Source organism: Arachis hypogaea, chromosome 19, assembly GCF_003086295.3.
Source record: "Arachis hypogaea cultivar Tifrunner chromosome 19, arahy.Tifrunner.gnm2.J5K5, whole genome shotgun sequence".
In the NCBI taxonomy this organism is placed as follows: domain Eukaryota; kingdom Viridiplantae; phylum Streptophyta; class Magnoliopsida; order Fabales; family Fabaceae; genus Arachis; species Arachis hypogaea.
Genome location: NC_092054.1, coordinates 92,483,402 through 92,509,666, shown reverse-complemented (window position 1 = coordinate 92,509,666; position 26,265 = coordinate 92,483,402). Strand labels below are relative to the sequence as shown.

The window sequence follows — 26,265 nt, the reverse complement described above, 5'->3', positions numbered from 1 at the left end:
ATTTAAAGAACTCCCTTCCTCTGAGGCATCCCATTACTCACAGGATTCCTTTCAGAAGTGTACATGAACTAGTTATTTGCAACCATGTCAATGAGTTCCTGAGCTTCTACAAGAGTTTTCTTTAGGTGAATGGATCCACCTGCAGAATGGTCCAATAAAATCTTTGATAATTCAGACAGACCATCATAGAATATATCCAGGATGGTCCATTCTGAAAGTATGTCAGAAGGACACTTCTTGGTCAGTTTCTTGTATCTCTCCCAAGCTTCATAGAGGGATTCACCTTCTTTCTGTTTGAAGGTTTGAACATCCACTCTAAGCTTGCTAAGCTTTTGAAGAGGAAAGAACTTGGCTAAGAAAGCCGTGACCAGCTTATCCCAAGAGTTCAGGCTATCTTTAGGTTGAGAGTCCAACCATATTCTAGCTATGTCTCTTACAGCAAACGGGAAAAGCATAAGCCTGTAGACCTCGGAGTCAACCCCATTGGTCTTAACAGTATCACAGATCTGCAAGAAGTTAGTTAAGAACTGAAAAGGATCTTCTGATGGAAGTCCATGAAACTTGCAGTTCTGTTGCATTAGAGAAACTAATTGAGGCTTTAGCTCAAAATTGTTTGCTCCAATGGCAGGGATTGAGATGCTTCTTCCATGTAAATTGGAATTTAGTGCAGTAAAGTCACCAAGCATCTTCCTTGCATTGTTATTATTTTCGGCCATGTCTCCTTCTTTTTCAAAAATTTCTGTTAGATTTTCTCCAAAGAGTTGTGCTTTAGCTTCCCTTAGCTTCCTCTTCAGAGTCCTTTCAGGTTCAGGATCAGCTTCAACAAGAGTGTTCTTATCCTTGTTCCTGCTCATATGAAAAATAAGAAAATAGAAAATAATAGGGATCCTCTTTGCCACAGTAGAGAGGTTCCTTTATGTGAGTCGAAGAGAAGAAAAAGAATTCGAACATAGCAGGAAGGAGAGGGTTCGGATTTTTAAGAAGAAGAGAAGTGTTAGTAGATAAATAAATAATTAGAAGGAGATGAGAGGGAGGAGAATTCGAAAATTAAATAAATTAAAAAAATATTTTTATTTTTAATTTAAAATTAAAGTGAAAATTTGAAAGTTTTAAAAAGAAAATTAAATTAAATTAAAATTAAATTTTAAAACAATTAGTTAATTAAAAAGGAATTTTAAAAAAGAGGAAGGTGATTTTCAAAAATTAAATAGAGAATTAGTTAGGTAGTTTTGAAAAAGATATGATTGAAAAAAAAAGATAGGATTAATTTGAGAAAGATTTGAAAATCAATTTGAAAAGATAAGAGGGTAGAAAAGATTTTGAAATTGATTTTGAAAAAGATGTGATTGACATTTATTTTGAAAAAGATTTGAAAAAGAAATTTAAAAAGATTTGATTTTTGAAATTAAAGTTGATTACTTGACTAACAAGAAACAAAAAGATATGATTTTAAAATTTAAAGATTGAACCTTTCTTACTAGGCAAGTAACAAACTTAAAATTTTTGAATCAATCACATTAATTGTTAGCATTAATTTCGAAAATATGAAATAGAAATAAGAAAAAGATTTTGAAAATAAATTTTTGAAAATTTCGAAATTATGAAAGAAAAAAAATGAAAAAGATTTGATTTTTGAAAAATATTTGAAAAATATAGAATTTTTAAATTGAAAATTTGATTTGACTCATAAGAAACAATTAAATTTTAAAAAGTTTTGAAAAAGTCAAGTCAAATTTTTGAAAATTTATGAGAAAATAAGGGAAAGATATTTTTTTTTATTTTTTGAATTTTTAATGAAGAAAGAGAAAAACAACCAAAAGACTCAAAATATGAAAATTATGAATCAAAACACATGATGCATGCAAGAACACTTTGAATGTCAAGATGAACACCAAGAACACTTTGAATGTCAAGATGAACACCAAGAACTTATTTTTAAAAATTTTTAAGAAAAGAAAAACATGCAAGACACCAAACTTAGAAATTTTTACTCTATAGACACTTATGATTCTAAAATGCATATGAAAAACAAGAAAAGACACAAAACATAAAAATGCAAAGATCAAACAAAGCAATTCATCAAGAACACCTTGAAGATTATGAAGAACAAGAAAGAAACTCAATGCATGTGTTCTTCGAAAATTTAAGAAAAGTTAAAAGCATGCAATTGACACCAAACTTACAATTAGACACTAGACTCAAACAAGAAACATCAAATTATTTTTGATTTTATGATTTTGTTAATTTTTTTGGTTTTTTTAGAAAATTATTTTGGGAAAAACGAAAAAGAAGAAATTTTTTTTTTATTTTCGAAAATAGGAAATAAAAAGCTTAAAAATAAAATAAAATTACCTAATCTGAGCAACAAGATGAACCGTCAGTTGTCCAAACTCAAACAATCCCCGGCAACGGCGCCAAAAACCTGGTGCACAAAATCGTGATCGTTCATTCCTTGATAACGGCGCTAAAAACTTAATACGTACGTTCATAATCTTAGTTTTTTGTCACAACTTCGCATAACTAACCAGCAAGTGCACTGGGTCGTCCAAGTAATAAACCTTACGTGAGTAAGGGTTGATCCTACGGAGATTGTCGGCTTGAAGCAAGCTATGGTCACCTTGTAAATCTCAGTCAGGTGGATTCAAATGGTTATAGAATTTTAATAATTAAAAGATAAATAAAACGTAAAATAAAGATAGAGATACTTATGTAATTCATTGGTGAGAATTTCAGATAAGCGTATGGAGATGCTTTTGTTCCTTCTGAACCTCTGCTTTCCTACTGTCTTCATCCAATCCTTCATACTCCTTTCCATGGCAAGCTTTATGTAGGGCATCACCATTGTCAATGGCTACTTCCCGTCCTCTTAGTGAAAATGGTCCAAAATGCGCTGTCACCGCACGGCTAATCATCTGTCGGTTCTCGATCATACTGGAATAGGATTCAGTAATCCTTTTGCGTCTGTCACTATGCCCAGCACTCGCGAGTTTGAAGCTCATCGTAGCCATCCCTTCCCAGATCCTACTCGGAATACCACAGACAAGGTTTAGACTTTCCGGATCTCACGAATGGCCGCCAATAGTTCTAGCCTATACCACGAAGACTCTGATCTCACGATCAGAAGGCTAAGAGATACACATTCAAGCTTGTTTGCATGTAGAACAGAAGTGTTTGTCAGGCACACGTTCATAAGTGAGAATGGTGATGAGCGTCACGTAATCATCACATTCATCATGTTCTTGTGTGCGAATGGATGTATTAGAAAAGAAATAGGCTTGAATTGAATAGAAAAACAGTAGTACTTTGCATTAATTCATGAGGAACGACAGAGCTCCACACCTTAATCTATGGTGTGTAGAAACTCTACCGTTGAAAATACATAAGTGAAAATAGGGTAGACATGGCCGAGTGGCCAGCCCCCATAAAGGTCTAAGATAGCATAAGACTAATCAAAGATCAGACTCTTAACATGATAGTAAAAAGTTCTATTTATACTAAACTAGTTACTAGGGTTACAGAAATGAGTAAATGATGCAGAAATTCACTTCAGGGTCCACTTGGTGTGTACTTGGGCTGAGCATTGAAGCTTTCACGTGCAGAAGTCTTTCTTGGAGTTAAACGCCAGTTTGTAACCTGTTTCTGGCGTTTAACTCTGCTTTGCAACCTGTTTCTGGCGTTTAACTTCAGAATAGGGCAGAGAGCTGGCATTGAACGCCAGTTTGCGTCATCTAAACTCGGGCAAAGTATGAACTATTATATATTGTTGGAAAGCCCTGAATGTCTACTTTCCAACGCAATTGAGAGCGTGCCATTTGGACTTCTGTAGCTCCAGAAAATCCACTTTGAGTGCAGGAAGGTCAGAATCCAACAGCATCTGCAGTCCTTCTTCAACCTCTGAATCTGATTTTTGCTCAAGTCCCTCAATTTCAGCCAGAAATTACCTAAAATCATAGAAAAACACACAAAATCATAGTAAAGTTCATAAATGTGTTTTTTATTTAAAAACTAACAAAAATATACTAAAAACTAATCAAATCATACTAAAAACTATGTAAAAACCCTGCCAAAAAGCGTACAAATTATCCGCTCATCAATTAGCCATGCGGTGACAGTGCATATGGATTTATTTTCATCTGAGAGGATCATACAGCTTGCCATGGAAGGAGGTAATGCATGGTTGGAAGAAGGCAGTAGGAAAGCAGAAGTTCAGAAGCAACAAAGCATCTCTAGACGCTTATCTGAAATTCCCACCAATGAACTACATAAGTATCTCTATTTTATTTTCTATTTTATTTCTATTTTAATTATCAAAACCTCATAACCAGTTGAATCTTCCTGACTGAGATTTACAAGGATGACCATAGCTTGCTTCAAGCTGACAATCTCCGTGGGATCGACCCTTACTCACGTAAGGTGTTACTTAGACGACCCAGTGCACTTGCTGGTCAGTTACGCTGAGTTGTGAAGAAGTGTTGAGATCACGTCACGCGCACCAAGTTTTTGGCGCCGTTGCCGGGGAACAAACAATTCACGTACCATGTTTTTGGCGCCGTTGCCGGGGATTGTTCGAGTTTGGACAACTGACGGTTCATCTTGTTGCTTAGATTAGGTAATTTTATTTTATGTTTAATCTTTCTTTTATTTGTATTTTAATTTTCGAAAAAAATTTTAAAAAAAAAATAAATAAAATATTTTGTTCTTCAGAGTTTTTAAGAATGAATTCTAGAGTTTCATGAGATATGTTGAATCCTGGTTGGCTGTTAAGCCATGTCTAATTATTTGGATCGAGGTTTCTACTTATCTTTGCAAGAGCCTTTTGATTCCCATCAATTTGGCTGTTGTATGTAATGCCCTGCTGAAGCTTGGCTGGCCATTTGGCCATGTCTAATCTTTTGGACCGAAGCTTTCACATAAAGCTTGGCTGGCTATTTAGCCATGTCTAAATTATTGGACCGAAGCTTTAGGCTAACATTGCATGATTCCTGGAATTCTTATTAAAAATTTTGAAATTCCTATTTTTCTTTTTCCAAAATTTTTTTTCAAAAAATACAAAAAAATTAATAAAATCATAAAACCAATAATATTTTATGTTTCTTGTTTGAGTCTAGTGTCAAACTTTAAGTTTGGTGTCAATTGCATCTTTTTTAATTTTCTTAAAATTTTCAAAAATTCATCATGTGTTCTTCATTGATCTTCAAACTGTTCTTGATAATTTTCCTTATTTGATCTTTTCATTTTCTTGTTTTGATTCTTTTCTTGTTTTTCATATGCATTCTTGGATTATTAGTGTCTAAAGTTTGAAAATTTCTAAGTTTGGTGTCTTGCATGTCTTTCTTTTCTTAAAAATTTTCAAAAATATGTTCTTGATGTTCATCATGATCTTCAAAGTTGTCTTGGTGTTCATCTTGACATTCAAAGTGTTCATGCATGCAATTTTTGTTTTGATCTTAATTTCTTATGTCTTGTGTCTTTTTGTTGTTTTCCTCTCTCCTCATTAAAATTCAAAAATAAAAAAAATATCTTTCCCTTATTTCACTCATAATTTTCGAAATTTTGAATTGATTTATTCATAAAGTTTTAAAATTTAGTTGTTTCTTGATTAGTCAAGTCAAAATTTCAATTTAAAATTTCTATCTTTTTCGAAAACTTAAAAAATTTGATTTTCAAAATCTTTTTCTTACTTTTATTCCATAATTAATGTTAACATTTAATATTTTAATTCAAAATTTTTTCAAGTTGTTACTTGCCTATTAAGAAAGGATTAATCTTTAAATTCTAGAATCATATCTATTAGTTTCTTGTTAGTCAAGTAATCAACTTTAATTTCAAAAATCAAATCTTTCTAATTTCCAATTCAAATCTTTTTAATTTCAATCATATCTTTTTCAAATTTTAATTTCAAAATCCTTTTCTAACTTCCTATCTTTTCAAAATTGATTTTCAAATCTTCTTCAATTAACTACTTGACTTTTTGTTTGATTTTAAAGTTTTCTATTTCAATCATATCTTTTTCAAAACCACCTAACTACTTTTCTCTCTCCAATTTTCGAAAATCACTAACCACTTTTTCAAAAATCTTTTTAAGAAATCAATTTATTTAATTTTCAATTAATTTCATTTTACTTCTCTTTTTAAAATTTTGAATACTAACCAATAATTAAAATAAAAACAAAAATATTTTCCTTTTATTTTAATTTAAAATTCGAATTCTCTCTCTGTCTCTCATCTCTTTCTATTTATCTATTTATTTACTAACACTTCTCTTCTTCTTATAATTCGAACCCTCTCTCCCTCTCTGTGTTCGAATTCTTCATCTTCTCTCTTCTTCATTCTACTCTTCTAATCTTCTACTCACATAAAGGAATCTCTATACTGTGACATAGAGGATTCCTATTCTTTTCTGTTCTCTTCTTTTTCATAAGAGCAGGAGCAAGGATAAGAACATTCTTGTTGAAGCTGATCCTGAACCTGAAAGGACTCTAAAGAGTAAGCTAAGAGAAGCTAAAGCACAACACTCCGGAGAGGACCTGACAGAATTTTTTGAAAAAGACGAAGAGATAGCCAAACCTAACAACAATGGTGGAGATGCAAGGAAGATGCTTGGTGACTTTATTGCACCCTCTTCTGACTTCTGTGGAATGAGCATCTCAATTCCTGCAATTGGTACAAACAACTTTGAGCTTAAGCCTCAATTAGTTTCTCTAATACAGCAGAATTGCAAGTTTCATGGACTTCCATTGGAAGATCCTCATCAGTTCTTAGCTGAATTCTTGCAAATCTGTGACACTGTTAAGACCAATGAGGTTAATCCTGAGGTCTACAGACTTATGCCTTTTCCCTTTGCTGTAAGAGACAAAGCTAGGACATGGTTGGACTCACAACCTAAAGATAGCCTGAACTCTTGGGAAAAGTTGGTCAATGCTTTCTTGGCCAAATTCTTTCCACCTCAAAAGTTGAGCAAGCTTAGAGTGGAAGTCCAAAGCTTCAGACAGAAGGAAGGTGAATCCTTCTATGAAGCTTGGGAAAGATACAAGTAATTGATCAGAAGGTGTCCTTCTGACATGTTTTTAAAATGGAGCATCATATGTATATTCTATGATGGTCTATCTTAATTATCCAAGATGTCATTGGATCACTCTGCTGGTGGATCTCTTCATCTGAAGAAGACGCCTACAGAAGCCCAGGAACTCATTGAAATGGTTGCAAATAACCAGTTCATGTACACTTCTGAAAGGAATCCTGAAAATAATGGGACAACTCAGAAGAAAGGAGTTCTTGAGATTGATACTCTGAATGCAATATTGGCTCAGAATAAAATATTGACTCGGCAAGTCAATATGATTTCTCAAAGTCTGACTGGAATGCAAGCTGTATCCGTTAGTACTAAGGAAGCCTGCCATGAAGGAGAAGCTTATGATCCTGAGAATCCTGGAATGGAAGAGGTGAATTACATGGGAGAATACTATGGAAACACCTATAATTCTTCATGGAGGAATCATCCTAATCTCTCACGGAAGGATCAGCAGAAGCCTAATCAAGGCTTCAATAATAATAATGGTGGAAGAAATAGGTTTGGCAATAGCAAACCTTTTCCATCATCTTCTCAGCAACAGATAGAGAATTCTAAGCAGAGCAACTCTGACTTAGCAACTGTAGTCTCTGATCTATCTAAGACCGCTCTCAGTTTCATGACTGAAGCAAGGTCCTCCATTAGAAATTTGGAGGCACAAGTGGGTCAACTGAGTAAAAGAGTGACTGAAACTCCTCCTAGTACTCCCCCAAGCAATACAGAAGAGAATCCAAAAAGAGAGTGCAAGGCCATAAATATAACCAACATGGCTGAACCTAGTGAGGAAGGAAAGGCAGTGATTTCCACTGAGAAAAGCCTCAATGGACGTCTACTGGCCACTAAGGAGTTCCCATTGAGGAACCAAAGGAATCTGAGGCTGATATAGAGACCATAGAGATTCCACTGAACCTCCTGTTGCCATTAATGAGGTCTATTGAATATTCTTCCTCTGAAGAAGATGAAAATATTACTGAAGAGCAAGTTGTTCAATATCTGGGAGCAATCATGAAGCTGAATGCCAAGTTATTTGGTAGTGAGACTTGGGAGGATGAACCCCCATTGCTCATCAATAAACCCCCATTGCTTATCAATGAACTGAATGATTTGGTTCAACTGAAATTACCTCAGAAGAAACAGGATCCTGGAAAGTTCTTAATACCTTGTACCATAGGCACCATGACCTTTGAGAAGGCTCTGTGTGAACTGGGGTCAGGGATAAACCTCATGCCCCTCTCTGTAATGAAAAAACTAGGGATCTTTGAGGTGTAAGCTACAAGAATCTCACTAGAGATGGCAGATAATTCAAGGAAACAGGCTTATGGACTTGTAGATGATGTTTTAGTGAAGGTTGAAGGCTTTTACATCCCTACTGATTTCATAATCCTAGACACTGGAAAGGATGAAGATGAATCCATTATCCTTGGAAGACCCTTCCTAGCCACAGCAAGAGCTGTGATTGATGTGGACAGAGGAGAGCTAGTACTTCAATTGAATGAGGACTACCTTGTGTTTAAGGCTCAAGGACCTTCTTCTGTAACCATGGAAAAGAAGCATGAAAAGCTTCTCTCAATACAGAGTCAAACAAAGCCCCCACACTCAACTTCTAAGTTTGGTGTTGGGTGATGCCAGGGCATCTTGGTCAGTTTCACTGACCTTTTCTTTACTGTTTTTAGGTTAGTTTCATGCATTTCTTTAAGAAATAAGCTAGTTTTGGGTAGATATTCACCTATGCATTGATTCAAGCATACATTGTGCATTTTACATAATTTCATGAGGATTTTGCATAAGTTTAGTGACAAATATTATGTTGCATTACTCATGACTTGGACTAGAGCTTTGATGCACTTTATTGCTTGATTTCAGGACCAAAAGGAAGCAAGAAAAGGGGAGGTAACTTGCAAGGTTAATGAGAAAAGTGATTGCCAATAACACTCTCAAAAAGCCATCAATGCCCACGTTAGAGAGTCACGTTAACTAAGTTAACGTGAACTCTAACGTGGAGAAGAGAAGTTGAGCCAACGTTAGTGACACTTAACATTGTCACTAACGTTGGGAATTACTCATAAGTGGCCACGTTAGAAGCCACGTTAACCTAGTTAACGTGGCCTCTAACGTTAAGGGGGGAAGAGAAGCCAACGTTAGTGACACTCAACATTGTCACTAACGTTGGCCTATGATGCAAAGTACCACGTTAACTCCCACGTTAACTTGGTTAACGTGGGAACTAACGTAAGGGATGAAGAGTTGTCGACAACGTTAGTGACACTCAACATTGTCACTAACGTTGAAGCAACCACACAACCCCCAAGAGTCACGTTAACTTCCACGTTAACTTGGTTAACGTGGAAGCTAACGATGATGAATGAAGGATGAGACAACGTTAGTGACACTCAACATTGTCACTAACGTTGGGATGGCTAAGGATGGCCACGTTAGAAGCCACGTTAACCTAGTTAACGTGGACTCTAACGTGAGACCTAGGGGCACATTGGAACGTTAGTGACAATGTTGAATGTCACTAACGTTCTCAAAGGATGGCAAGGGCCACGTTAGAAGCCACGTTAACCTAGTTAACGTGGGCTTTAACGTGAAGCAAGAAGGGGCACACTGGAACGTTAGTGACAATGTTGAGTGTCACTAACGTTCTCGAAGGTTAACAAGGCAACGTTAAAAGCCACGTTAACCTAGTTAACGTGGGTTTTAACGTGAGGCAAAGGGGTGCATTGGAACGTTAGTGACAATGTTGTCACTAACGTTCTCGAACTTATATTCTCATTAAATATTAACACCCCTAACGTCCTGAACTAAAGTCTCCGCCCACTTCGCACTTTCTCTCTGCAAGTAATGCCAAGCCCAAATAAAGAAAGGAATTGCTTCAAACTCAAGATCCAAAGGCCCAAGACTTGAAGAATCACACTAGAAGCTGAGAAGAGTAGTATATATAGGAGTAGCTTTGAATTGAGAAGGAGCTCTGGAGGCTGGGAAAAAGAGAACTACTCTCTGTATTTTACTTTCTTTGCAATTTCTAGTTTTATGATGTATTCTCCATCTTTGTTTTCAATTTCAAGAGCTATGAACAACTAAACCCCTTTCATTGGGTTAGGGAGCTCTGTTGTAATTTGATGGATAAATACTAATTTTCATTATTCTTCTTCTATCTTTCCTCTTGATTTTACTTGAAAGCTTTCGATCTTCATCCAATTGAGTAGTTATCTTGGAAGAGAAGCTATTCAAACTTGGATCTCTTTTAAACCTTGAAAGAGGAATGAAGAGATCAAGCTAGAAATGCTTTCTCATGCTGGACCAAATTGGGTTTGGATGGGTATGTGACTATAACCCTCTCAATACTTGGTTTGGGAAATGCATGTGGTATAATCAGTGACCATACTTCATCTCTTCTCATGAGTAATTGACCAAGGAATTGGCTATTGATCAAGATTTGAGAGATTGAATTGCAAGAAATTGTAATTTAATCACTTAAGATTGCCAAGGAGATCAATGAGTGCATTGATTGAGGAAGAGATGAAAATGAACTTGATCCGGAGAATTGCAACATCTCTTAAGCCCAATGAACTCCCCATCTCTGATCTTACCCATTCTCTTTAATTTCTGCCATTTACTTTTATGAGCAAATCCCCCATTCCCATTTACAATTCTGCAATTTATTTTCAGTCATTTACTTCCAGTCCTTTAATTCTAGCATTTACTTTTCTGTTATTTACATTCCCGCCATTTTATTTTCTGCAACTCTCAACCCAAATTCTGGATTCGCTCAACTAGAACATTCTTCTAATTAAAGTTGCTTGATCAATCAATCCCTGTGGGATTCGACCTCACTCTATTGTGAGTTTTTACTTGACGACAAATTCGGTACACTTGCCGAAGGGAGATTTGTTGAGAGACAAGTTTTCCGTGCATCATTGGGAGGCCAACATCAAGCTCTGAGTCTCTGTGAAAGCTCTCTAAGAGCTTCATTGTCAAGCTATTGACATTAAAGAAGTGCTTGTTGGGAGGCAACCCAATGTTATTTATTTATATTTATTTATTTTCCATTGCTATTTTATATTTTCTTTAGGTTGATGATCATGTGAAGCCACAAAAATAAATGAAAAATAAAAAACAGAATGAAAAATAGCATAAAAAATGGCACACCTTGGAGGACAGGCTTACTGGCGTTTAAACTCCAGTAAGGATAGCAGAATGGGCGTTTAACGCCCAGCTTGGCAGCATTCTGGGCGTTAAAGGCCAGAATGGGCAGCACTCTAGACGTTTAATGCCAGAAAGGGCTGTCTGGTATCTGGCTGGCGTTAAATGCCAGAAATGGGCATCTGGCTGGCGTTTAATGCCAGAAATGGGTAGCAGAGTGGCGTTTAACGCCAGGAAAGGTAGCAGAGCTGGCGTTAAATGCCAGAATTGGCATATAATGGGTGTTTGAACGCCAGAATGGTGCAGGGACTCGAATTTCTTGACACTTCAGGATCTGTGGACCCCACAGGATCCCCACCTACCCTACCTCTTCTTCTCTCCTCTTCACACCTTTCCATAACACTCTTCCCCAAACACCCTTGACCAATCCCATCAAAACCTCTTCCCCAAACACCCCTCACCTATCAAATCCTACCCTCTTCCCCACAATCCCTTCACCACTCACATGCATCCATCATAAACCCCACCTACCTCACCATTCAAATTCAAACCATTTCCCTCCCAAACCCACCCCCACATGACCGAATTCCCTCTCTCCCTTACACTATAAATAACCCCTTCTCAATACCTTCACTTTCACACATCACAAATAATTCTCCCCCCTTTGGCCGAACCCACTCCTTACCTCCATCTCCTCTATTTCTTCTTCTTCTACCCCTTTCTTTCTTCTTTTGCTCGAGGATGAGCAACCATTCTACGTTTGGTGTGGGAAAAGCTAAGCTTTTTTTGTTTCTCCATAACCATTAATGGCACCTAAGGCCAGAGAAACCTCTAGAAAGAGGAAAGGGAAGGCAATAACTTCCACCTCCGAGTCATGAGAGATGGAGAGATTCATCTCAAAGGTCCATCAAGACCACTTCTATGAAGTTGTGGCCAAGAAAAAGGTGATCCCCGAGGTCCCCTTCAAGCTCAAAAAGAGTGAATATCCGGAGATCCGACATGAGATTCAAAGAAGAGGTTGGAAAACTCTCACCAACCCTATTCAACAAGTCGGAATCTTAATGGTTCAAGAGTTTTATGCTAATACATGGATCACTAAGAACCATGATCAAAGTATGAACCCGAACCCAAAGAATTGGCTCACAATGGTTCGGGGGAATTACTTGGATTTTAGTTCAGAAAATTTGAGGTTGGCATTTAACTTGTCAATGATGCAAGGAGATCCTCACCCTTTCACTATAAGGGTCAACTTTGATCAAAGGTTGGAATAAGTCCTTAGGGACATTTGTGTGGAAGGAGCTCAATGGAAGAGAGACTCAAGAGGCAAGCCGGTTCAATTAAGAAGGCTTAACCTCAAACCCGTGGCTAGGGGATGGTTGGAGTTCATCCAACGCTCTATCATTCCTACTAGCAACCGGTCTGAAGTTACAATAGACCGGGCTATTATAATCCATAGCATCACGAATGGAGAGAAAGTAGAAGTTCATGAGATAATACCTCTAGAACTCTACAAGGTGGCGGAAAAGCCCTCTACTTTGGCAAGGTTAGCCTTCCCTCATCTCATTTGTACCCTATAAAATTCAGCTGGAATTGTCATAGAGGAAGACATCCTCATTGAAGGAGACAAGCCCATCCTAAGAAAAGGATGGAGCAAACAAGAGAGCCCACTCATGGACCTCAACAAGAGCATGAGGAAAGTCTTCTTCATGAAATCCCTGAGATGCCTCAAGGGATGCACCTTCCTCCACAAAACTATTGGGAGCAAATCAACACCTCCTTAGGAGAATTGAGTTCCAACATGGACAACTAAGAATGGAGCACCAAGAGCATTCCATCCTCCTCCATGAAATTAAAGAAGACCAAAGAGCCATGAGGGAGGAGCAACAAAGGCAAGGAAGAGACATAGAGGAGCTCAAGCACTCCATAAGATCTTCAAGAGGAAGAACTAGCTGCCATCACTAAGGCGGACCCGTTCTTTAATTTCCTTGTTCTTATTTTTCTATTTTTTTTTCAAAAAATATGCTTTATGTTTTGTCTATGTTTGTGTCTTTACTACATGATCATTAGTGTCTAGTGTCTATGTCTTAAAGCTATGAATGTCCTATAAATCCATCACATTTCTTAAATGAAAAATATTTTAATTGTAAAAGAACAAGAAGTACATGATTTCGAATTATGTCTTAAAATTAGTTTAATTATTTTGATGTGTGGCAATACTTTTTGTTTTCTGAATGAATGCTTGAACAGTGCATATTTTTGAATTTGTTGTTTATGAATGTTAAAATTGTTAGCTCTTGAAAGAATGATGAAAAAGGAAAAATGTTATTTGATAATCTGAAAAATCATAAAATTGATTCTTGAAGCAAGAAAAAGCAGTGAAAAGCTTGCAGAAAAAAAAAGGCGAAAAAAAATACGAAAAGAAAGAGTGAGGGAAGAAAAAAAAGAAAAGAAAAAAGCAAGCAGAAAAAGCCAATAGCCCTTTAAACCAAAAGGCAAGGGTAAAAAGGATCCAAGGTTTTGAGCATTAATGGATAGGAGGGCCCACAGGAATAAAATCCTGGCCTAAGCGGCTAAACCAAGTTGTCCCTAGATATATGCTTGTGGCGTGAGGGTGTCAAGTGAAAAGCTTGAGACTGAGCGGTTAAAGTCATGGTCCAAAAGAAAAAAGAGTGTGCTTAAGAGCTCTGGGCACCTCTAACTGGGGACTCTAGCAAAGCTGAGTAACAATCTAAAAAGGTTCACCCAGTTATGTGTCTGTGGCATTTATGTATCCGGTGGTAATACTGGAAAACAAAATGCTTAGGGTCACGGCCAAGACTCATAAAGTAACTGTGTTCAAGAATCAACATACTGAACTAGGAGAATCAATAACACTATCTAAATTCTGAGTTCCTATAGATGCCAATCATTCTGAACTTCAAATGATAAAGAGAGATGCCAAAACTGTTCAGAAGCAAAAAGGCTACAAGTCCCGCTCATCTAATTGAAGCTGATCTTCATTGATAAGTTTGGAATTCATTGTATATTCTCTTCCTTTTATCCTATTTTGTTTGTTTGGTGTTGTGATGAGCGGATAATTTATACCCTTTTTGGCATTGTTTTTACATAGTTTTTAGTATGTTTTAATTACTTTTTATTATATTTTTATTAGTTTTTATTCAAAAATCACATTTCTGGACTTTAATATGAGTTTGTGTGTTTTTCTGTGATTTTAGATATTTTCTGGCTAAAATTGAGGGACCTGAGCAAAAATCTGATTCGGAGGCTGAAAAAGGACTGCAGATGCTGTTGGATTCTAACCTCCCTGCACTCGAAGTAGAATTTCTGGAGCTACAGAAGCCCAATTGGCGCTCTCTCAATTGCGTTGGAAAGTAGACATTATAGTCTTTCCAGCAATATTTAATAGTCCATACTTTGCCTGAGATTTGATGGCCCAAACTGGCGTTTAAAGTCAGCCTAAAACATCTTGGCTTAAAATGCCCAAACTGGCACCAGAATTGGAGTTAAACGCCCAAACTGGCACCAAAGCTAGCGTTTAACTCCAAGAACAGCCTAAGCACGAAAAAGCTTCAATGCTCAGCCCAAGCACACACCAAGTGGGCACCAGAAGTGGATTTCTGCACTATCTGTACTTAGTTACTCATTTTCTGTAAACCCTAGTTACTAGTTTAGTATAAAAACTACTTTTAGTGATTTATTTTATATCTTTGGATCACTTTTGATCTTTTGATCATTTTGGAACTTGTATGTTCACGTTTGGAGGCTGGCCTCACGGCCATGCCTAGACCTTTTTCACTTATGTATTTTCTACGGTGGAGTTTCTATACCCCATAGATTAAGGTGTGGAGCTCTGCTGTTCTTCATGAATTAATGTAATTACTACTGTTTTTCCTTCAATTCACGCCTACTTCTTCTCCAACATATACTCTTGTTCTTAATTCAGTTATGTCAGAATGAAGGGTGACCCGTGATAGTCACCCAATCTTCGTTACTCGCTTAACCAAGATCACGTCACGCGCACCAAGTTTTTGGCGACGTTGCCAGGAAACAAACAATTCGCGTACCAACGCTCCACTGGGAGCACAAAATGCATCCTGATCCAATTAAACCAAGCATATCCAGACCCACTTCTTCAAGGCCAAATCAAAAGCCCATTCCAATTGCTCAATGACTAAAAATAGAAAGTATATAAATAGGAGCAATTTTGATTTGAGGAGGACCTTTACTTCACATTTTGTTTTCACTTTTCTTTTTGGCTCTCTTTTAAATTTTCCTTTTCTTTAGAATTTGGGAATTGGGATTAGATCTAAGTTTTCATTCTATTTGTTCTTTCTTCTGCAACTTTTATTTTCTGTTTTGGGTTTTGGATTGAGATTGAAGAACTCCATTGAAATTCTCCATCGGAGAATCCTCTTTTACTTTTTCTTATAGTTCTGAGAATTAGAGAATTGGATCTAAATCTTCTTCTGTGCTTTCATTTTACTCCTTCTATAATTTTTTCTTTTCTGTTTTTGTCAAGAGAGTAATTGAGATTTGAGTTTCTTTCTGTTTTGTTATTTGAAGGCAATTGTGATTTCTCTTTAAGATTTTAAATCTGATCCAAGTTCTCATTCCGTTTTGACTCCTTTGCAAAATTTCCATTTCTGTTTTGCTACTGAGATCCAGATCTGAATCTCTTGATGCAATTTAAGTTTCTTGTCAATTTAGATTCAGCAATTTAAATTTCTTGCACTTTAAGTTTCAGTTATTTACCTTTCTTTCACTTTATGTTTTAGTTATTTACATTTCTTGCAATTTAAGTTTTAGCTCTATTACTTTCTTGCACTTTAAGTTTTTGCAATTTAAGATTCTGTCAATTTACCCTCTCCCTTTTATTTTCTTGCAATTTTACTTCTGTTAATCAAGTATCACTCAAATCATCAAATATTCGCTTAACTAAATTCATCACCTAACTAAAGTTGCTCAATCCATCAATCCCTATGGGATTGACCTCACTTTTGTGAGTTATTACTACTTGATGCGACCTGGTACACTTGCCGGTGAGTTTATGTGGAATCATTTTTCCCTCATCACCTATAACCCTGGTTGGAAGAACCACCCAAACTTTGGATGGGGAAACCAACAAAACCAAGGCCAAGATCACAAACCTCACAATCCTAACCAGTATACTTACCAACAATCTAATCCAAGATCATATCAACACCCATACAACAATTCTTCTCAGCAACCACACCAAACTCAAAATAACCACTCTCAACAACCCAATTCCAACCCACCATCACCACATGATGATGATAAAATGTCCAAGATTGAAGCTATGCTTGCAAATCTTTGCAAGGAGTCTTAAGATATAAAAAAATTCAAGGAAGAGGTGAGATCCAATTTGCAAAACCAAGATGCTTCTATTAAAAAACTTGAAGCACAAATTGGATACCTAACCAAGCAAGTCCCTGGCCATAACCCATGTAATTCCATCAAGGCAAACTCAAAGGAGGAATTCAAAGCTATTACACTCAGGAGTAGAAAGGAACTGAAGGAGATATCAAAGGAAACTCAAGAGAGGGAGACAGATGAGAGTCTAAGTGACAAGGAAGAGACACAAACAGATGCTCCCAATCCACCAGAAGAAAAAGAAGTCTTAAGGCCATATGTCCCTAAAGCTCCCTATCCTCAGCGATTAATGAAGAATGCAAAAGACAGCAGATCAACATTCCTTTTGCTGAAGTATTAGAGCAAATGCCACTCTATGCTAAGTTTCTGAAGGAATTAATGACAAAGAAGAGAAGTTGGAGGAATGATGAAACTGTGGTGTTAACGGAGGAATGTAGTGCTATCATCTAACACAAAATGCCTCAAAAATTGAAGGACATAGGGAGCTTCCAAATTCCTTGCATCATAGGAGAAATCACAGTGGAGAAAGCCTTACGTGATTTGGGAGCCAGTATAAATTTGATGTCCTTAGCAATGATGAAAAGAATAAAGATTGAGGAAGCCAAACCAACAAGAATGGCCCTCCAATTGGCAGACCGATCATTCAAATTCCCTCATGGAGTAGTAGAGGATTTGTTGGTAAAGGTTGGAGACTTCATCTTCTCGGTTGACTTTGTGGTGTTGGTGATGAGCGGATAATTTATACGCTTTTTGGCATTGTTTTTAGTATGTTTTTAGTATATTTTAGTTAGTTTTTATTATGTTTTAATTATTTTTTAAATAAAAATCACTCTTCTGGACTTTACTATGACTTTGTGTATTTTTCTGTAATTTCAGGTATTTTTTGGCTGAAATTGAGGGACCTGAGCAAAAATCTGATTCAGAGGCTGAAAAAGGACTGCAGATGCTGTTGGATTCTGACCTCCCTGCACTCAAAGTGGATTTTCTGGAGCTACAAAAGCCCAATTGGCGCGCTCTCAATTGAATTGGAAAGTAGACATCCTGGGCTTTCCAGCAATATATAATAGTTCATACTTTGCCCGAGATTTAATGCCCCAAACAGGCGTTCCAAGTCAGCTCAAGAATTCTGGCGTTTAACTCCAAAACTGGCACAAAAGCTGGAGTTAAACGCCCAAACTGGCACAAAAGCTGGCGTTTAACTCCAAGAAAAGTCTCTGCACGAAAATGCTTCAATGCTCAGCCCAAGCACACACCAAGTGGGCCCGGAAGAAGATTTCTGCATTAATTACTGATTTCTGTAAACCCTAGGCTACTACTTCCCTATAAATAGGACCTTTTGCTATTGTATTTACACACTGGATAAACTTTTGATCTTTGAGAGTCTTATGCACGTTTGGAGGCTGGCCTCACGGCCATGCCTGAACCTTTTTCTTATGTATTTTTAACGGTGGAGTTTCTACACACCATAGATTAAGGTGTGGAGCTCTGGTGTTCTTCATGAATTAATGCAATTACTACTATTTTTCTATTCAATTCACGCCTACTTCTTCCCTAAGATATCACTTGTTCTTCAACTTGATGAATGTGATGATCCGTGACACTCATCATCATTCTCACCTATGAACGTGTGCCTGACAACCACCTCCGTTCTACCTTCGATTGAGTGTGTATCTCTTGGGTTTCTAATCTAAGATTGGAACCTTCGTGGTATAGGCTAGAATTATTGGTGGCCATTCCTGAGATCCGGAATGTCTAAACCTTTTCTGTGGTATTCTGAATAGGATCTGGGAAGGGATGACTGTGACGAGCTTCAAACTCGCGATTGTGGGGCGTGTGACAGACGCAAAAGGATCAATGGATCCTATTCCGACATGATCGAGAACCGACAGTTGATTAGCCGATGTTGTGACAGAGCATCAAGACCATTTTCACTGAGAGGACGGGATGTAGCCATTGACAACGGTGATGCCCAACATAAAGCTTGCCATGGAAAGGAGTATGAATGATTGGAAGAAGGCAATAGGAAAGCAGAGGTTCAAGGGGAACAAAGCATCTTCATAAGCTTATCTGAAATCCACCAATGAATTACATAAGTATCTCTATCTTTATTTTATGTTTATTTTCATTACCTTAAACTCCATAACCATTTGAATTTGCCTGACTGAGATTTACAAGGTGACCATAGCTTGCTTCAAGCCGACAATCTCCGTGGGATCGACCCTTACTCACGTAAGGTTTATTACTTGGACGACCCAGTGCACTTGCTGGTTAGTTGTGCGGAATTGTGACAAAGTGTGATTCACGTTTAAGAGCTCCAAGTCTTTGGCGCCATTGTTGATGATCACAATTTCGTGCACCAAGTTTTTGGCGCCGTTGCCGGGAATTGTTCGAGTTTGGACAACTGACGGTTCATCTTGTTGCTTAGATTAGGTACTTTTCCTTTTTATTTTTCAAAATTTTCTTTTTCAAAAATACAAAAAGATTTTCTATTTTATTCTTCAGAGTTTTTAAGAATGAATTCTAGAGTTTCTATTTTGTTCTAATCTTTTGGACCGAGGTTTCAACCTATCATCACAAGAGCTTGTTGATTTCTATCAATTTTGCTGTTGAAAGCAATGATCTGCTAAAGCTTGGCTGGCCATTGGCCATGTCTAGTGTTTTGGACCGGAGCTTTCATTGAAAGCTTGGCTGGCTAGTAAGCCATGTCTAATTCCTGGACTGGAGTCTTAGACTAGCATTGCAATGATTCCTGGAATTCTTATTAAAAGTTTTTATTCTCTTTATTTTCTTTTCTATATAATTTTCGAAAATCACAAAAAAATTTATAAAACCATAAAAACCAAAAATATTTTTTGTTTCTTGTTTGAGTCTAGTATTAATTTTTAAGTTTGGTGTCAATTCCATGACTTTCTTCTTCTTGCATTTTTCGAATTTATCCATATTGTTCTTCATTAATCTTCAAGTTGTTCTTGATGATTTCATTGCTCTGATCTTTAAATTCTCTTGTTTAGTGTGTTTTGTTGTTTTTCATATGTATTTTTTTACATTGTTATAGTCCTTAGTATACAAACATTTAAGTTTGGTGTCTTGCATGCATTGTTTACTTGATCTTAGTTGCATCTTTATTGTTTCTCATCATTAAAGATTCAAAAATATTTTCAAAATTGTGTCTTTTCAAGTCAATAATACAGAGAATTGAAGATTCAGAACATTCAGCAAAGAAATCAAACAGAAAAAGCTGGGCGCTCAAAATGCCCAGTGAAGAAGGAAAACTGGCGTTTAAACGCCAGCCAGGGTACCTTGCTGGGCATTTAACGCCCAAAAAGGTAGAGATTTGGGCGTTAAACGCCAGAATGGGCACCATTCTGGGCGTTTAACGCCAGGATGACACTAGAGGGAAGATTTTGTTTTTAATTCACATTTTTTCTAGTTTTCATATTTTTTCTAAATCAAATCTTTTTCAAATCATATCTTTTCAATCATATCTCTTTCAAAATCAATTTCTTTCCATTTTGTATTTATTTTTACTATTTTAAAAAATCCTTGCTTCAATTCAAGATTTACTTCAAAAATTTTCAAGTTGTTACTTGCCTATTAGGAAAGGATCAAATTTTAAATTTTAGAATCATATCTTCTAATTTCTTGTTAGTCAAGTAATCAACTTTAGTTTTAAAACTTTCGTTTTCTAAATTGATTTTCAATCATATCTTTTCAATCATATCTTTTCAATCACATCTTTTTCAAAATTAATTTTTTCAATCATATCTTTTACTAATTTCAAAATCTTTTTCAAAAATCACTTTATTTCTTTCCCAATCTTAGTTTTCAAAAATCTCAATCAAATTTTCAAATTTCTTTTTAAAATCTTTTAATTAATTTTCAAAAATTCTTCCCCTCTTTTCACATCCTTCTATTTAAAGGACTAAGACTCCTCATCAAGGTGCAATTTGAACTCTATCCCTCTTGATAAGTTTGAATTCCCTCTTCTCCACCTCCTCCTTCTATTCTTCTTTTCCTCTGACACCTCAAGGAATCTCTATACTGTGACATAGAGGATTCCCTACTTTCTTGTTCTCTTCTCTTTCATATGAGCAGGAATAAAGATAAAGGCATACTTGTTCAAGCTGATCCTGAACCTGAAAGGACCTTGAAGAGAAAGCTAAGAGAAGCTAAAGAACAATTCTCTTTAGAGGGCTGATGAGGTGCAGAAGTTGGTGAATTAAAAATTATTAAAATAGTTACGTTGCAAGTATAGTTCTTAACTCACCAAAAATCTGTCTATCAATTTAGAAATATGTCACAGAGAGTTTAAATTAAAAATTATTGGGAGTTGGAGTCCCAGGTCGTCTCTCAACGAGTTGCAGAAAAGTGTGCTATTTTATTAATCAGATGTTCCAAGAAGTTGAGTTAAGTAGAGGGAAAATTAAAAAGAGGAAATTTAAATAATATGAATAAAAGCCTTGACTGGGAGTTGATTAGTTGGAATCTCTATTATTGATGGGATGATTTCAAGATTAATTTATAATTAATGGTTGTTCCGTTTAGTTATCCTTTACTAGGTAAAGGAAAATCAAACAAGTTGGAATGCTAGATCTGTTCACGAGTTGCAACCCACTTAGTTCAAAGGGATTGGTGTTAGTGATTAGATAACAATCCAATAGTTAACCCAATTACAATTTTTCTTTCAATCCTTCCAACTCAAGAGTTTCTTTCAATCAACTCCTCATCAAGTGAGGGAACTACTCACTCATTGTAAATAATAAATCCATAACACATGAAAGGGAATTAAAAGAAGACATGATTATTGGAATGGAAAAATAAATTAAAATGGAAGAAATAATCCTTGTATCAAATAATCATGAGAGTATTCAATTGACAAAATTGAACAAAGCAAAGAACATGCAAGAATAAAACTAAGTTAAGAGAATGAACTAGAATGACGAGGTCTTGATGAGGAAAAATAACTCTTCTCAATGTTCCAATGCAAAGATCAATTCCAAAAGTAAAATTCTAAAACCTAGAGAGAAAAACCTAGAGGAAGAAAAACTAGATCTAAAACTGTCAACTGTGTAGAATGAATTTTCTCTTTGTTTCTGCATATTCTCTGGCTCTAGTCTGCTGTTCCGGGCCGAAAACTAGGTCGAAATAAGGTCCAAAATCGCCCCCAGCGAAGTCTGCAGATTATGCAGATCGAACATGTCACGCGATCGCGTCATCCATGCGGACGCGTCATTCGCGCTTTTCCTTGCCATGCGTTCGCGTCGTCCATGCTACCGCGTCGCCTGAGCTTTTCCAATCCGCGCGGCCGCGTGAGCCATGCGGCCGCGTTACTGCGATTTGCTCTCCTTCGCGCGGTCGCGTGAGCCATGTGATCGCGTCGCTTCTCGCTGGTTATCTCCTCAAATTCTTGTGTTCCTTCCATTTTTGCTAGCTTCCTTTCCAATCTCCAACTCATTCATGCCCTATAAAGTCTGAAACACTCAACACACAAATCACGGCATCGAATGGAATAAAGGAGAATTAAAAATACGTAATTAAAGTCTCTAGGAAGTAGTTTTCAAACATGTTATAAATTCAGGAAGGGATTATAATTTCATGCTAAAACCACACAATTAAACACAATATAAACCATAAAATAGTGGTTTATCAAGGGCCTAACAGAACTCTTCAAAGAAGAAGAAACCATGGCAGCCGAAAACAAAAACAATGCCAACAATGCAAGGAAGGTGCTTGGTGACTTTACTGCACCTACTCCTGATTTCTATAGGAGAAGCATCTCTATCCCTGCCATTGGAGCAAACAACTTTGAGCTTAAGCCTCAATTAGTTTCTCTAATGCAACAGAATTGCAAGTTTCATGATCTTCCATTGGAAGATCCTCATCAGTTCTTAGTTGAGTTCTTGCAAATCTGTGACACTGTCAAGACCAATGGGGTTGACCCTGAAGTCTACAGACTTATGCTCTTTCCTTTTGTTGTAAGAGACAGAGCTAGAACATGGTTGGATTCACAACCTAAGGAAAGCCTGAACTCTTGGGAAAAGCTAGTCAATGCCTTCTTGGCAAAGTTCTTTCCACCTCAAAAATTGAGCAAGCTTAGAGTAGAAGTCCAAACCTTTAGACAGAAGGATGGTGAGTCCCTCTATGAAGCCTGGGAGAAATACAAGCAATTGATCAGAAGGTGCCCTTCTGACATGCTTTCAGAACGAAGCATCATAGGAATCTTCTATGATGGTCTGTCTAAACTATCCAAGATGTCATTGGATAGCTCTTCTGGAGGATCTCTTCATCTAAAGAAGACGCCTGCAGAAGCTCAAGAACTCATTGAAATGGTTGCAAATAACCAATTCATGTACACTTCTGAAAGGAATCCTGTGAATAAGGGGACAACTCAGAAGAAAGGAGTCCTTGAGATTGATACTCTGAATGCCATATTGGCTCAGAATAAAACATTGACTCAACAAGTCAATATGATTTCTCAGAGTCTGTCTGAAATACAAGCAGTAACAGACAGTACTAAGAAAGCTTCCTCTGAAGAAGAAGCTTATGATCCTGAGAACCCAGCAATAGAAGAAGTGAATTACATGGGAGAATCCTATGGAAACAGCTATAATCCTTCATGGAGAAATCATCCAAATCTCTCATGGAAGGATCAACAGAGACCTCAACAAGGTTTCAACAACAATAATGGTGGAAGAAACAGGTATAGCAATAGCAAGCCTTTTCCATCATCTTCTCAGCAACAGACAGAGAATTCTAAGCAAAGCCACTCTGACTTAGCAACCATTGTCTCTGATCTAATCAAAACCACTCAAGGTTTCATGACTGAAACAAGATCCTCCATTAGAAATTTGGAGGCACAAGTGGGTCAGCTGAGTAAGAAAATTACTGAACTCCCTCCTAGTACTCTCCCAAGCAATACAGAAGAGAATCCAAAGAGAGAGTGCAAGGCCATAAACACGTCTCACATGGCCAAACCTGGAGAGGAGGAAGAGGCAGTGATCTCCACTGAGGAAGACCTTAATGGACGTCCACTGACCACCATGGAGTTCCCTAAAGAGGAACCATGGGAATCTGAGGCTCACACTGAGACCATAGAGATTCCATTGAATTTACTTTTGCCATTCATGAGCTCTGATGAGTATTCTTCCTCTGAAGAGGATGAAGATGTTACTGAAGAGCAAGTTACTAAGTACCTTGGAGCAATCATGAAGCTAAATGCCAAGCTATTTGGTAATGAGACTTGGGAGAATGAACCTCTATTGCTCATCAAAGAACTAGATGACTTGACTAGGCAGAGATTACCTCAAAAGAGACAAGACCCTGGAATGTTCTCAATCCCTTGTACCATAGGCACCATGACCTTTGAGAAGGCTCTGTGTGACCTAGGATCAAGCATAAACCTCATGCCTCTCTCTGTAATGGAGAAGCTAGGGATCATTGAGGTACAAGCTACAAGAATCTCACTGGAGATGGCAGACAATTCAAAGCAACAAGCTTATGGACTTGTAGAGGATGTCTTGGTAAAGGTTGAAGACCATTATATCCCTGTTGATTTCATAATCCTAGAGACTGGGAAGTGTATGGATGAATCCATCATCCTTGGCAGACCCTTCCTAGCCACAGCAAAAGCTGTGATTGATGTTAACAGAGGAGAATTGATCATTCAAGTGAATGGAGACTCCCTTGTGTTTAAAGCTCAAGGATATCTGTCTGTCACCATGGAGAGGAAGCATGAAGAGCTTCTCTCAATACAGAGTCAAACAGAGCCCCCACAGTCAAACTCTAAGTTTGGTATTGGGAGGCCACAACCAAACTCTAAGTTTGGTGTTGAACCCCCACATTCAAACTCTAAGTTTGGTGTTGGGAGGTTCCAACATTGCTTTGAACATCTGTGAGGCTCCATGAGAGCCACTGTCAAGCTATTGACATTAAAGAAGCGCTTGTTGGGAGGCAACCCAATTTTTACTTATCTATGTTAAATTTTTATTTTCTTTTGTTATTTTATATTTTCTGTAGGTTGATGATCATGTGAAGTCACAAAAATAATTGAAAAAGCAAAAACAGAAGGAAAAATAGAATGAAAAACAGAACACCCTGGAGGAGACAGTTACTGGCGTTTAAACGCCAGTAAAGGTAGCAGAATGGGCGTTAAACGCCCAGTCTGGCACCATTCTGGGCGTTTAACGCCAGAAAAGGGCACCAGACTGGCGTTTAACGCCAGGAATAGGCAAGAAGCTGGTGTTAAACGCCAGAAATGGGCAGCAGCCTGGCGTTTAACGCCAGGATTGGCAGCAAGGGGGCGTTTTGCATGCCACTTGGTGCAGGGATGAGATATCCTTGACACCTCAGGATCTGTGGACCCCACAGGATCCCCACCTACCCCACCACTCTCTCTCTTCTTCACCCATTTACCAATAACCTCAATACCTCTTTCCCAAAAACCCCTCACCTATCAAATCCTACCATTCTCTTCACTACTCACATCCATCCTTCATAAAACCCCACCTACCTCACCATTCAAATTCAAACCACTTTCCCTCCCAAACCCACCCTCTATAGCCGAACCATACACACCCCTCTCACCCCTATATAAACTCATCTTCACTCCTTCATTTTCACACAACCTAAACACCACTTCTCCCCTTGGCCGAAACACATAGCCTACTCCATCTCCTCTATTTCTTCTTCTTCCACTCTCTTCTTTCTTCTTTTGCTCGAGGATGAGCAACCTTCTAAGTTTGGTGTGGTAAAAGCTAAAGCTTTTTGTTTTTCCATAACCATTTATGGCACCAAAGGCCAGAGAAACCTCTAGAAAGAGGAAAGGGAAGGCAAAAACTTCCACCTCTGAGTCATGGGAGATCGAGAGATTCCTCTCAAGGGTGCATCAAGACCACTTCTATGAAGTTGTGGCCAAGAAGAAGGTGGTCCCCGAGGTCCCTTTTAAGCTCAAAAAGGGCGAATATCCGGAGATCCGACATGAGATCCGAAAAAGAGGTTGGGAAGTTCTCACCAACCCCATTCAACAAGTCGAAATCTTAATGGTTCAAGAATTCTATGCCAATGCATGGATCACCAAGAACCATGATCAAAGTGTGAACCCGGACCCTAAGAATTGGCTTACAATGGTCCGAGGGAAATACTTAGATTTTAGTCCGAAAAATGTAAGGTTGGCATTCAACTTGCCTATCATGCAAGGAGATGCACACCCCTACACTAGAAGGGTCAACTTTGATCAAAGGTTGGACCAAGTCCTCATGGACATATGTGACGACAGCGCTCAATGGAAGAGAGATTCAAGAGGAAAGCCGGTTCAGCTAAGAAGGCATGACCTCAAGCCCGTGGCTAGGTGATGGTTGGAGTTCATCCAATGCTCAATCATTCCCACTAGCAACCGGTCCGAAGCTACTATAGACCGGGCTATCATGATACATAGCATCATGATTGGAGAGGAAGTGGAAGTACATGAGGTTATATCCCAAGAACTCTACAAGGTGGCGAACAAGTCCTCTCCTTTGGCAAGGTTAGCCTTCCCTCATCTCATTTGTCACCTTTGTAATTCGGTTGGAATTGACATAGAGGGAGACATTCTCATTGATGAGGACAAACCCATCACTAAGAAAAGGATGGAGAAAACAAGAGAACCTCATCAAGAGCATGAG

General features: G+C 37.7%; 3 non-coding genes across 3 annotated transcripts; 1 reads left to right on the top strand and 2 right to left on the bottom strand.

Moving 5' to 3' along the window:
* Positions 1–219: 219 nt before the first annotated feature.
* On the top strand, positions 220–323 carry LOC112780518 (small nucleolar RNA R71). Its single transcript, XR_003191349.1, has one exon. It is a non-coding gene; the product is annotated as a small nucleolar RNA R71 (small nucleolar RNA).
* A 6,636-nt stretch (positions 324–6,959) lies between these two features.
* On the bottom strand, positions 6,960–7,063 carry LOC112780166 (small nucleolar RNA R71). Its single transcript, XR_003191020.1, has one exon. It is a non-coding gene; the product is annotated as a small nucleolar RNA R71 (small nucleolar RNA).
* Positions 7,064–22,695: 15,632 nt separating this feature from the next.
* LOC112780470 (small nucleolar RNA R71) lies at positions 22,696–22,803 on the bottom strand. Its single transcript, XR_003191303.1, has one exon. It is a non-coding gene; the product is annotated as a small nucleolar RNA R71 (small nucleolar RNA).
* Between the last annotated feature and the right edge of the window lie 3,462 nt (positions 22,804–26,265).